Source organism: Anabrus simplex, chromosome 4, assembly GCF_040414725.1.
Source record: "Anabrus simplex isolate iqAnaSimp1 chromosome 4, ASM4041472v1, whole genome shotgun sequence".
In the NCBI taxonomy this organism is placed as follows: Eukaryota; Metazoa; Arthropoda; class Insecta; order Orthoptera; family Tettigoniidae; genus Anabrus; species Anabrus simplex.
The window spans coordinates 360,856,761-360,870,682 of NC_090268.1; the positions used below are offsets into that span (position 1 = coordinate 360,856,761).

General features: G+C 41.6%; 1 protein-coding gene across 2 annotated transcripts in view; it reads right to left on the reverse strand.

The window, feature by feature from the left end:
• Window positions 1–13,922, reverse strand: part of usp (ultraspiracle) — a 589,909-nt gene that overhangs the window by 547,955 nt on the left and 28,032 nt on the right. The window lies entirely within an intron of this gene.

Below are 13,922 nucleotides of genomic sequence, written 5' to 3' on the forward strand. Positions count from 1 at the left end.
ATTTTACTGTCCTTCCACGATTAACTTATTTACCATTTTGTAGTCATGCTCTCTGTCATTCACGCTACCTTCCCAGTTAACATTTGATACACTGGGATCACCCTCTTCAGTAACGTTACTTTCTACGTCGTTGCCCACATAACCGATTATTTTATCAAGTAACTGGCCTATGCACTGAAGCTTCACTACAACACTCTAGGTAAAATTGACCTAGTATACACTTTGTAAGATTTGTAAGATTGCATTGCTCTTAGCGTTACCCGACTAACACCACGGGGAGGACACCATACGTTTCTCATGTAAAGTCCGAGTTGGGGAGTTTAGATTGTAATGGTAGGCCTTCTTGCCTACTATCAGTCACAATCGATTAGGGCAGTTTTCATTACAAATGAAGGCCCCTCTCTCCTACTTCCGGTCACATTCGAGTTAGGGAGATTTCATTATAATGACAAACCCTCGTTTTCTACTGCCAGTCACAATCGATTTGGGGAATTTTCATTATAATGGCAGGGTCCCTTGCCTATAGCCAGACACAGTTGAATAGCGTAGTTGTCATTATCAACGCAGACCCCCTTGCCTACCGCTGTTCAAATGATGATGTCCAAAGCAAAAGTAAATTCGTGTTTTCATTCTGATAAAGTGCAGCTCTTTTCAGGTACACCCCCAACAGAGTTGAGCTGTATGTACTATTTCAATCACATACCAGCCCTCCTGCCATTCTTAAATTCCTGGCAGTACTGGGAATCGAACCCGAGCTACCGAGGACGGCAGGTAATAGTTTTAACCGGTACGCTACAGGGGCGGACAAGGTGGTTGTTGAAGTCACAATCGAGTTGGATTTTGTTTTCCACGGGATCAATCGTTTTTTTCTTTGTATCCCCTAACAGTTTTTGACCTCGCGAATTTTTAGTGTACGGTATTTCCTTATAGCCTCACTACTACTACTACTACTACTACTACTACCACTACCACGATTTCTTTTAGTATTTTTTTTTACATCCTTATGTTTTATCTTAATTCTATTGGTGAATATAGCGCAGACCCTTTTCGCTGTTTGTTTTTCATTGGATGTAACTTTTGAGAGAGAATTTAGATCATAGGCACAAGAAATAGACGCTTGCTTTTAGGAAGAGGATGATAATCAAGAAAGCCGTACCCAAGGGGGAAGGGGTGTTAGAGAGGTTACCCCACCCCCGAAATGAACTTATATTTAAACAGCACGCACGGGTTTTCAAAAATTCAACCCAATAACTCAACACTACTGTAAAATTGAAAATTTTGAAAATAAAAACATTGAATTTAATCTGCAAGACTTTGTGCGGTCTTCAAATGTTTTTCTATGAATATAATTAACAAATTTACTGAAAAATAATAGAAAATTTTAATTTTGGTGAAATTCGTTTGATTTTAATTAAAAATAGATTTACGACTATTAGGCCTATTCAATTATTTACACTATGGACCAAGTTAATGTAGAACGGTGGTCCTTCCTGTTTGGCGGCAGCAGATGAGACTTGCCATTAGTGCGCGTTACATTTGTGTCAAGTTATTGGAACTTATATTCCTCTCCATCTTACTGTTAAGAGGTTTAGGCAATTTGCATTATTTGTGCATTCAATCGTGAATACTGCAAGTTTTGTTATGTTTTATAAATCAGTTTACAACACTATTGTGCTTGGAGACAGTGTGTTTCAGTACGGGAAGTATCGATGCAACATGCCCACGAGTTTCGTACATGGCTGTAGATCTACAGTAGATATGACCGATCGTCTTTAGGTAGGCATTTCTTTAGAACCCCTAAGAAGAGTAGCGTTTTCATGAAATGGGAGAAGGATGTCCGAAGATAGAAAAATGACTCATAAGTGTTCGGTGTGTGATGATGATGATGATGATGCTTGTTGTTTAGAGGGGCCTAACATCTACGTCATCGGCCCCTAATGGTATGAAATGAGACGAAATGCAATGACAATTTAAAAGTACAAAATTCATCCACTGAGCAGAATTCAAAACGTGATGATGAATGAATGAATGAATATGAATTTAAAACAATCAGTGGATCCGACCCGCAATGCCTCACCTGACCAGAAACAATATTACGGACCAAGGAACTATTTCCAAAGCACAATCCTGAATCGATGATGCTTATTGTTTAAGGAGTTCACTATCCATGTCAATGGTCCCTCATAATGGCACTTATCGCTAGTAAAGGAGAACCATGGTATTTCTCAGGTTGTGCTACTAATCAAAGGTAGCGTAAACTCATCACGGTATACCAAACATTATGGTACTACTCACAAGCATAGTACGTCGTACAGGTAACGCAGACCTCAGGTGTTTCTCGCATAATGGCGAATCTCATAGCCAACGCAAACCCATAGTATTCCTCACCTAGGTGTACTAATCACGGGCGCCGGTATTCCCGTGGTGTTCCACATATAGTGGGTACTAATCATAGGCAACGAAGACCCACGGAGTCGTTCATATTGTGTTACTAACCACAGGCAACGCCCAGACCCGTGGTGTTTCTAACTTAATGGTACTAATCACGGGCAACGTAAGACAGTGCAGTGGTGTTCCGCATATAGTGGTACTAATCACAGGTACTGGAAGCCCACAGTGAAACCCGCTCTACTGCTACGAATAACAAAACTATTGAGTAGGAGTATCTAACAGAGTGGTATTACTCGCAAGTAAAGGCGACCCATGGTGTTCCCCCCATGATGGTACTAATCACAAGTAGTTTCATGGTTCTGAATGCAATCATCCCTTGGTCGCCCCTTTTAGTCTCCTCTTACGATAGGCAGAGGATATCGCATGTGTATTCTTCGTCTGCGTCCCCCACTCTCAGGGGTTAGACAAAGAGAAAAAAGAAAAAAAAAAGTAGGGATCCGTCACTTCGAAAAATGAAGTAACGGACGAAGAAAGGCAAGGGCCACGAAGGGCGTGAAAATGAAAGACTCCCTAGGCCTCGAATGTTCTAATACCGTCGGGGTCGGAAAAGAACAATAGTTGACCAAAGGAGGTCGGACAGGATATATGAAAGCGAGGAGCCTGGCACAAGTAAGTGGAAGCAATGCCATAACTCAGCTAAGGGCCCCGTGGTCGCCAACCCACGCTCCCAAGTTGAGAACCCTGGTGCCCCTTTTAGTCGCCTCTTACGACAGTCAGGGGATACCGTGGGTGTATTCTTGATCTGCGTCTCCCACCCACAGGGGTTGCTCGGTGTGTGTAGACTCATTTATGGTGAATGGTGAAAGAGTAGAGATGCCAGACAACGGTGGAAATTAAAACCAGAAGCATTCCCGCATATACTGTATTAATCAGCCCAAGTATCTCTCTACGACAGTTAAGAAACGTAACTCTCCCGTGAAGAGACAATCCACGCGAACAGATGTCAGTATTAAAAGCTCTTAATCAGAACATTATTCAGCCCGTATGATTAGCAGTTAATGACAGTCCTGATACCGCAAATGCTAGGGAAATAAGTGCTTTGTTAAATAGGGAACTGGAGAATCAGAAACGTTATTTCATCAGAACACAGAATGAACGAAATGTCGCTAAAGCTAAACTACATTTACTTAAAAAGAACGTTTCAAATACCTAACTCAAAGGTTATCGGCACTGCTAAAATCATAACTTGATAACTTTTCCGTCTAAAAGCCATTTGAGAAAATGTGTGAAGGGCCTTAAATGTTCGTATGGCATAAACAATCATGCTGTTGTCATAGCTCTATGTTTAGTGGGAAGAAAGGGCACGAACGCCAAGAGATGCTGATATTTGACTGAGGTAAAACTGAGAGAAGAAATTCGCTTTAACTTGGATTCGTTACAAGTGAACGGTTTTGTTGAACTAGCAACATTTACTTCAGAGGAAAGCAAGGATCAGCCGTTAAATCACGCTCTAGTTTTCATGTCTGTTCCCTTTATGTACAACAGGATCCAACCCATAGCAATATACGCTTGTCGGAACGCCACCCCTGGTGATACAATTGCAAAAATTCTCATTCAGGTCATCATACAATTAGAACAAGCAGGTGTAGGTATCATTGGTTTCACGTTAGATGGTAGCCAGTCGAATAAAAAGCTATGAAAAGCTTACGAATAGCCGACAACATAAAGAATCTAAATTGTTCAAATCCCAATCCAGTTGACTCTAGCAGAAAACTGAGGGCATTTTCAAACGTGCCACATATATTTCAGTTTATAAGAAACCATTTCTACGACAAAGTACAAGTTGTGATATATCTCCAGAATTTTCCGGATTGAAAGTTTGCTATAAACTCACCTTGCCCATTTGGATCCTAATATATTTCGACGAAAGAATGTAAGGCTGACATTTCAACTATCCAGTAGATCTGTGGCTAACGTTATAGAATTATGATGATGATGATGATGCTTGTTGTTTAAAGGGGCCTAACATCGAGATAATCGGCCCCTAATGGTACGAAATGAAATTACAACAAAAAGTACAAAATCATCCACTGACCAAAGTAAAAAAAAGTCATGAAGAATGAATGGATGGGCATGAAACCAAAAACAAACAAACAAAAAAACAGTGGATTCAACTCAGGAAAGGTCATATATAGTAGTATTACTGACCAAGGGACCGCTTATAAAGCACAATCCTGAACCGAGTATGCTTGATGTCAAAAGGGGTTCAAAATCCAGGTCTAAGGCCCCTCAAAATGGTGCTTATGGCTAGTCAAGTAGAACCATGGTATTTTTCATGTTGGGGTACTGATCAAAAGTAGCGAAGACTCACGGTGTTCCACACACGATGGTACTACTCACCAGTATTGTACGCCGTACAGGTAACGTAGACCTATGGTGTTTATCACACAATGGTGCCACTCATAGCCAACGCAAACCGATGAGGCTCCTCACCTAGGTGTACTAAACACACATCCCGTGGTGTTCCTCACATAGTGGGTACCAATCACAGGCAACGCAGACCCACGGTGTCGCTCATATAGCGGTACTAAACACAGACAACGCCCAGACCCGCGGTGTTGCTCACATGGGTACGACTCACGGGTACTGGAAACCCACTGTGACCCTCTCACAGCTGCTACTAAGCACAAACCTATTGTGTACCTAACATAGTGGTACTACTCGCAAGTAAAGGCGACCCATGGTTTCCCCCGCATGATGGTACTATTCAAAAGTAGTGTCATGGTTCTCAGAAAATCATCCCTTGGTCGCCCCTTTTAATCCCCTCTCACGACAGGCAGGGTGTACCGTGGGTGTATTTTTCGTCTGCGTCCCCCACCCACAGGGGGTAGAGAGAGAGAGAGAGAGAGAAGAAGAAGAAGAAAGAAGGACCCGTCACTTCGAAAGATGAAGGAACGGACTAAGAAAGGCAAGGGCCTCGAAGGGCGTGAAAATGAAAGACTCACTAGGCCTCGAATCCTCTAATACCGTCGGGGTCGGAAAAGAACAAGAGTTGACCAAGGGAGGTCGGACAGGATGGACGAAAGTGAGGAGCCTGGCACAAGTGGAAGCAATGCCAAGACTCAGCTAAGGGCCCCGTGGTCACCAATCCACACTCCCAAGTTGAGAGCCCCTGTTAGTCGCCTCTTACGACAGACAGGGAACACCTTGGGTGTATTCTTCATCTGAGTCCCCCACCCACAGGGGGTAGTGTGTTAGGTCCGCGAGAGGTATTTTATTTCCCTCAAGTCCGCCGGCAAGCCGGTTAGGACCCCCCTATTCGCCACCTGGGAGTATCACCTCTCCCCCTGCTACGCCAGCGTAGTAGGTTCGAGGATATAGAATTCTATCGGGGTATTAATTCAGAGGGTTTAGAAGTCAGTAAGCAACGGAAAATTTCACAAGTGATTTAAACGGCCTGAATGACGCATTACATTCATCCATCCCTAGTCAAGCACTGTATAAAGGATCACAGATACATCACAATAATTTAGCGAAACGGCAGAATATCCTCAGAGATATTAAAAATACATTCGCTTCCCAAAGAACGCTGGAGTCCTAGAGACCTTAAAAAACACTTTAGAAGTGTCTGAACATTTGTGGAAAAGCAATTACAGCTACGTTTCTGGCTTTCTGGCCTCAACTTGGCAGGTTCGATCCTGCCAATCCACGCTTCCAAGTTGTGAGCCCTCCGGAGACCCATTTAGTCACCTCTTACGACAGGCAGGGGATACCGTGGATATATTCTTCACCTGTGTCCCCCACCCACAGGGGGCCAAAACCTCCAAACTCCAGTACATACAGTAATTTGGTCGACAGTAAATTATATGTTTTAAAATGCTGATTAGCATCACACTTTATCCAGGCTTTGGACTGGTATAATGGTTGTATTAAAATCATTTTGGTGTGTTTAAAATCAGCTGTAACTAAGCTTCGTGAAAAAAAAAAAAAAACAGCCACTTAACTCTTCGGACGGAAGTACTTCTCGTAGGACTGATATCGTAGCTGTTTCGAAGTCAATAGTGATTTTCTCAGGATTCCATTGGGGAACCGCTTCCAAGATAAGGTGAAAGAAACGAATATGAGTTTCTTTCTTTTTGTTAGGCAAGAACGCAAAGACGACTGAATAAACGTTGCTTTCATCACTCCGGCCTCCAAGGTCTGCGTGAATGGTGTATATCTTGGCGAACTGTTTGCTGCAACTCTCGAACGTGCCATCCATTAAAAAAAAATCGCATAATGCCAAAGAATTTCTCTACCTTTTTCGGCACTAAAAATCATAATTCTTTATCCTATGCCATCGTCAGCTAAACGAAACGGGCTGCCATTATTCATCTTTAACGCCTCTTCATTAAGAATTATCTGAGCACTTGTTTCTGGCTCTACTTGAAGTCCGCGTGTATGATTTTGTTGCCGACGCATTGTTTTTAAAATTTCTTGAGCTGGCATGTCAGTGACAAAGTCGTAGCCCCTGTTATGCAGATCATCCAACTCCTGCACGTAAATCTGTGACAGTGGAGCCACTTCTTCTATTGCTCTCTTCTTTCCCTCTTGAATCTGCTTTTTGACTGTGAATGCCGCTTCTTCAGGTGGTCCACGGTGATGAACGACGGTATGAAGCATTTCTTCGCCTCTTGTTCTCAGCCGTCCTTTACACATGTTCTTCTCCAGGTGACGTTAACAGGTTGACTCTCCCTATACTTTCTGTATAAGTTTGTTAAGTGCACAAAGATTTGCCTGATTAGTAACTGTCAACTTCATTACAGCACACAATAGTAAATACAGTACTCACACCAGGAAGTTTCGGTATAGAATAGTGTTTGTGGCCGAAGGTATCAATCTCTAAATAATACCCGCGAGAGAAAAATGTTGATCTGCAAGGAGCGAGCAGGTGCTCAGGCGTGTCGTCTCAAAACTCACGAGTTTCAAAACTCACGAATTCCAGGAAGAGGATTAGTACGAACAGATTTCTCGACCTAGGCCAGTGTCAAAACTCACGACCAGGGCCAGTTTCTTCTTTGAATGGATAATTGTCCATCCTTATAGTGATGGCATAATGGAACACTTTTAATAATAGAATAACTTCTATCCGATTATTTAAATAATCGAATGAATAATCAATTTAAATAATCGAATGAGTTTCAAATATCATTCTGTTATATCGCACAGAATAATCGGAAGCGTCATGAATATTTTTTTCGGTGTAAGTGTGTCGGGTAGACAATCTATTGAAATAAGCGAATAGATGAACTCTTACGAAAAATAGAAATACACCTTTTTTTAAGGAATCTCCAAGTGTTGAAAGTAAATGAGTGGATTACGTGACTTGATCTTTAATATCTCAAAATAAAATTCACCGGGTGAGTTGGCCGTACGGTTAGGGGCGCGGCTGTGAGCTTGTATCCGGGAGACAGTGGGTTCGAACTCCACTGTCGGCAGCCCTGAAGATGGTTTTCCGTGGTTTCCAATTTTCACACCAGGCAATGTACCTTCATTAAGGCCACGGCCGCTTTCTTCAAACTCCTAGGCCTTTCCTATCCCCTTCGATGCCATAAGACCTATCTGTGTCGGTGCGACGGAAAGCCACTAGCAAAAAAAATAAATATAATTCCTTATTCAATGCCGCCTTCTGGCCGCATAATGGAACTAAGCCCCAGCACCACCAACTGACAGTTCCTTTCAACTAGCAGCGGGCAATATACCTACTTTAATTTTATGTCGTCCGGCTGCATGCATAAATTGTTAGTATGCTGGCCTTTGGTCCAGGGGGTCCCGGGTTCGAGTTCCGGTCAAATCGGAGATTTGAACTTTCATTAGTTAATTCCTATGGCTTGGGGACTGGGTGTTCGTGCTGTCTTCAGCATTAGACTTCATCTTAGGTAGGGTCTCGTCCTCACAGACGTCACGGCGTCAATTATAAATGTGTGTGAAAGGTAAAAAAATGCACTATATTAGCTTTAAGACAAGAGCAAAATATTTAAACAATAATAACATAATACACCTATATAGGCAGTTCCTTTTTCTTTCTGTCATCTTTGCGTGTATATATTCACATTTCTGTCTTAAAAATTAGTGTTATTTGTAGTTCTTAGTATTTTAAGTTAAGCAGTGTCATTGCATAAACAAATAATATTATGTGTGTGGTTAAGTGCAAGAAAGGGCCAAGAGCCCTAACTTCGCCACAGAAAATAAAGGCTTTTATCTATCTATCTACACCTCGGTCTTTTTCATTCGACAGCCATTATTTTTCCCCTGTGGGTTGGGGTGGCAGAATAACGTCCACAATATCCCTTGTCAGTCGTAAGGGGCGACTAAAAAGGGAAGCGTGTGACACCACGCACCTCACCCCTCCTGCGGTCCTGCTGTCCGAAGTCGTGAATTTTGAGACTCACTAGCATGTTTACTTTAGATACCGGTTTGTAGTCGTGAGTTCTGATACTATTTGTCACTAGCTTTAGCCTGTGAGTTTTGAAACTCGTGAGTTTTGAGACGTAACCGACCGCAAATGTCCTGCGACAACTGGGGAATTTCCGAGTGGGCACAAGTTTATCTTAGTGACCGCAATTGTCCGGCAACCGGGCCGAGTGGCTCAGACGGCTGAGGCGCTGATCTTCTGACCCCAAGCAGGTTCGACCCTGGCTCAGTCCGGTGGTATTTGAAGGTGCTCAAATACGTCAGCCTCGTGTCGGTAGATTTACTGGCACGTAAAGAACTCCTGCGGAACTAAATTCCGGTACCTCGGCATCTCCGAAAACCCTAAAAGTAGTTAGTGGGACGTAAAGCAATTATTATTATTATTATTATTATTATTATTATTATTATTATACTCAGCTAGGGGAGCCATGGTTGCCAATCCGCGCTCCAAAACTAGACCCAGGCATAGGATACCATGGATGTATTCCACTATCCCCATCCAGTTTTTTTATTTGCTTTGGAAGGACCGTCGAAAAATCCCCCCCCCCCCCGGTCCCCACGAAAAAAGTCCTGTGTACGGCCTTGATAATCAGCGAAAGGAAATGTATTGTCTGTTTTGTCACCGACACAGAAATTGACAACAAAACGAGAACTTCTAGGGTTGATTACATTAAGTGATGTGTTTTTTTTCTAGTTGCTTTACGTCGCACCGACACAGATAGGTCTTATGGCGACGATGGGACAAGAAAGGGCTAGGAGTGGGAAGGAAGCGGCCGTGGCCTTAATTAAGGCACAGCCCTAGCATTTGCCTGGTGTGAAAATGGGACACCACGGAAAACCATTTTCAGGGCTGCCGATAGTGGGGTTCGAACCTACTATCACCCGAATACTGGATACTGGCTGCACTTAAGCGACTGCAGCTATCGATGTAAGGACACGGCTAGCGATGAGGAAGGACATGCTGAGGTATGAGTGGTTCAAAATGTGATGACATTGTGCGATCAAAACACTTAAAACGTACTACGGCCCTTCCATCAACAAGTTCTTCAGGCTGCATTATCACATTCCCTACACGATACACCACTAGTAGCAATTTTGCAGTGGATGGCGTATGAGGTAAGAAGGGATGCGTAAGCCTGGTACTCATATATTTCTGTACATGCTTCCACACGGCATTCAAACCGTTGCCATGTGTTACAAATGCGCTATAAGACACTAACCCGCACGTGGGCGCCTGCGAGTCAGAGCCGTACATTGGGTGATATGAATAAAAATGAGATGTAACTAGGAGACAAGTCTCGAAGGAGGATTGAGACGGAAGTCACTTGCGAGACAGAACTCGTCATGTATATGAATAAAGTTTGTTTCTCGCTAACGAGACTTGTCTCCTTCCGCTTGAGACGAGTCTCGTACACTGGCTCTGGTATCTGTCAGCTGACGAGTGAATTACTACAAAAATTGGTTTTGTTGGAACAGATGGAAGTGTTAGATTTACAAGCGAAAAAGATTGAAAAGCGACAGTGTGTTCTCGAAAAAACAGAAGAACTCATATCAGTGCAAAAACAGATTTTGCAACTGCAAATGGAAAATCTTTTACATAAAAGGGAGAAACGAGCAGAACAAACAAGTACAACCGAAGTGGAACACCCACCGATATATTTTTCATTTAGAATAGTTCTTGACAGACTTTTCTTCTTCTTCAGTTGTGTTTCACTTGGGAGCCTATTCTGCAAACTATAGGCTACCTTTCGTATTAATCAATATTCAATAATCACTAGTTCTTATTTCAATTCTTTCCAGGCTTACATAAACGTAGTGGCTCGTACACTTGGTATACTTGAACCCCAGCTTGTGAACGACTGATTTAAGGTTTCTTTTCTTGTAAGTTTCCTTCAAGATATTGTGTAAGAAGTTGCATTGTATTTATCATCACATTCAGGATCCACATACAAATGCACAATTTTCTGCGGTCATTGAAAATTACTCAAACACTTTTTAGCACACGCTTCGTACTTCATTCTTCACGAATATGAAGAGTTTATTGACCACACCTGTGCATAGCTAGGGGTGTTTCTGCATATAATGTACTTTTTCTACAATTTGTTTTACGTCGCACCGACACAGATAGGTCATATGGCGACGATGGGATAGGCTTAGGAGTGGGATGGAAGCGGCCGTGGTCTTAATTAAGGTACAGTCCCAGCATTTGCCTGGTGTGAAAATGGGAAACCACGGAAAACGATATTCAGGGCTGTCGACAGTGGGGTTTCAACCCACTACCTCCAGGATGCAAGCTCACAGCCTCGCGTCCCTAACCGCACGGCCAACTCACCCGGTATATAATATACTACCAATACCTATATACTGTTGTATAAACTGTCTAAATTGAAAACTTAGAAACAATACAAAATGCTATCCATATTGATAAACGAAGGGAGTTGTTTGATTTGGACCGGACAAATTGCAATGAAACTTAGTAACATGATGAGCTAAGACATCCGGAACTCAATAGTGAGAACCGTTCTGCCGTGAAATAACATTTTCGTACCGGTATTTATTGACAGTAAATTTTTGCTCCAGTTTTAAATGGAACGTGATGTGTAGATGGCAGCGATTTCAATGAAACATGGTACGATGGTCAATTAATACATCAGGACATCGCTGCATGACGTTGTTATATAGGTTACCCGCAGTGTGACAAAATTAATCACTTTCACCAAGAATCCGAAAGTTTAAGGCTATTTGTAGCATGCAAGTTTATATACAAATGACGATGATTTCATATTACATATTTTAGCCTCAATTGTAAACGACAAAGAAGTATTAAAAGTCTAATATTTTGAAATATTCATGTACTGTGCATGTTAGTAAAATGGATTTGACGAGCAAAATCTAATTTTCACTCTATAGCGCACTGTTTAATGTAACTTTAAAATATAACTATCAGTGCATTTCTACAGTGCATACACGAGGTCAACACAGCTGCAAACCACCCAGCTGTTATTTAGCAATTAATTATAACCATGTCGTTGATTTTATGACAAAGTGAATATCAGCAATAAATTTAAGACAGGTAGATTGACAATTCATGGAAGTTTCATCGAAATCTGTCTGATCCAAACCAAATGCTTCCCTCGTAGTATTCGGCGCAAGTGACATTTTGGTGCGATGGTTGAGAAAGAGCAGCACTCATAGAGGCAGTAAATCATTGGCTGAATAACGTCATTATGCGAATTTGTTAAATGTTGTGAAGCCAGTTACAGCATATTTTTTTCAAGGGCAATGTTCACGGTTGAAACTTTTAAATAAACTTAGAAACAGTGCAATCGAAAAAGGCATGGGCAGGGAATTTTACGGCACTTAAACATAAATGGGATAGCTTACACCAGGACCAAGGATACTCGCACATTCGTTCAGTACCATTTGGCCAACATGTGATAGAGAGCGATAATTTTCAGACTTGAAAAAATATCCTTCCAGATATCAAAATGTGAATAATAATAATAATAATAATAATAATAATAATAATAATAATAGGTAATAATTTCGTGTGGCTATTTCTAGCCCGGTACAGCCCTTGTAAGGCAGACCCTCCGACGAGAATGGGTGTCGTCTGCCGTGTTATTCTAGTGGAGGATAGTGTTGTGTGTGAGTTGCAGGAATGTTGAGGATTTAACGTTAAAATCTCTGACCCGACAGCGAATCGAACCCGGAGGCCTCCTGAACCGAAAAGTACCACGCTGACCATTCAACTAAGGAGCAGGACAAAGTGAATAATGAAAACCTTGAATAATTGTAAGTCATATCTTAAACATATGTATGTTTCGTTTCGGCCTTTTCCGTGATTGTGAATTAATTTTATTTATAAAATGTTAGTCGTGTTGTGAATAGAAAAAATGTCAACGTACAGAAAAAATCACAAATGTAGAATAGATTAAGAATAATTAAAGTAATGTAACAATTACTAAGAAAATTATTAGAAGTGTATGTTGCACGGTTTTGCATATTTCTGGTTTGATTTTGAACATTTTAGACTTTATGATGCATGTAAATCCTATCGCAAATGGCTATCATCGTCATCATCTTTATCATTATTATTATATGAATGTCTCGTGTATTCGCTCCAGAAAATGTGCTAAGCATTCCACATTTTCTTTCCGGTAACGGTAGAGATATTTATAATCATGTTCGAGAGAATTTCTTCGTGGTTTATAAATTTTTCTTCTCCGTTGTAAAACCACCATAAACTCCGCCATCACGTTTTTAGCCTGATTCTATCGGCTAGAGTCACCTTCTGGGCTGTCTCAAGAAATTCTGAGACCAGTCTCCCTTCAGAGAGACTAAACTCCAGTTTATTCATATACATTTGGAGTTGTGTCTCCGAGAGAATCCGCTAACGAGCTGTGTCTCAAGGAGCAAAGGTCACTGCTGAGACATGGCTTTTTTATTCAAATACATTTGAGACATGTCTTAATATTTATGAGACAAGAGACACGTCTCCGGTTTATTCATATCACCCATTAAGTATGACGGAATAGAAAAATAAAAAACAGGACTCCTTTCCCTTCGTAAGTACACCACGGCGAGGTACCATAAGGTCTGCACACAACAACGCGGGAGTGGGAACGATCCCGTCGCGAACTATTATGAGTACAGCGGTATATGGATCCATTCACACCGGTGCGTCACTCTTCCGCCTACATGGCGGGATTGTCGCAAACCATTTTCAGTTCGCTGCATGCAGCGTTTTCCCGCGTCTCGCATTCATTGTGACAATAGCAATGCCAACTGAAATGTTGACAGAGTGCATTAAGAAACATTCATGCTTTATGACATGAGTAATGAAGATTACAAGAATGTAAGGAAGAAAGATATGTTGTGGGATGAAATAGGAAAAGAACTGCGTATACCTGGTATCAATTCTTTAATGATAACAGTTCGTTTGTGATTTTATTTTGCACACATTTCTCCGTCCGTAAACTTCCAGATACATGTAATATGTATACTAAAACTATCTATACTCTGTTGTTATGCACGCCAAAGAACTCAACAAATTTCTCACGATAAGCGAAGGCTAC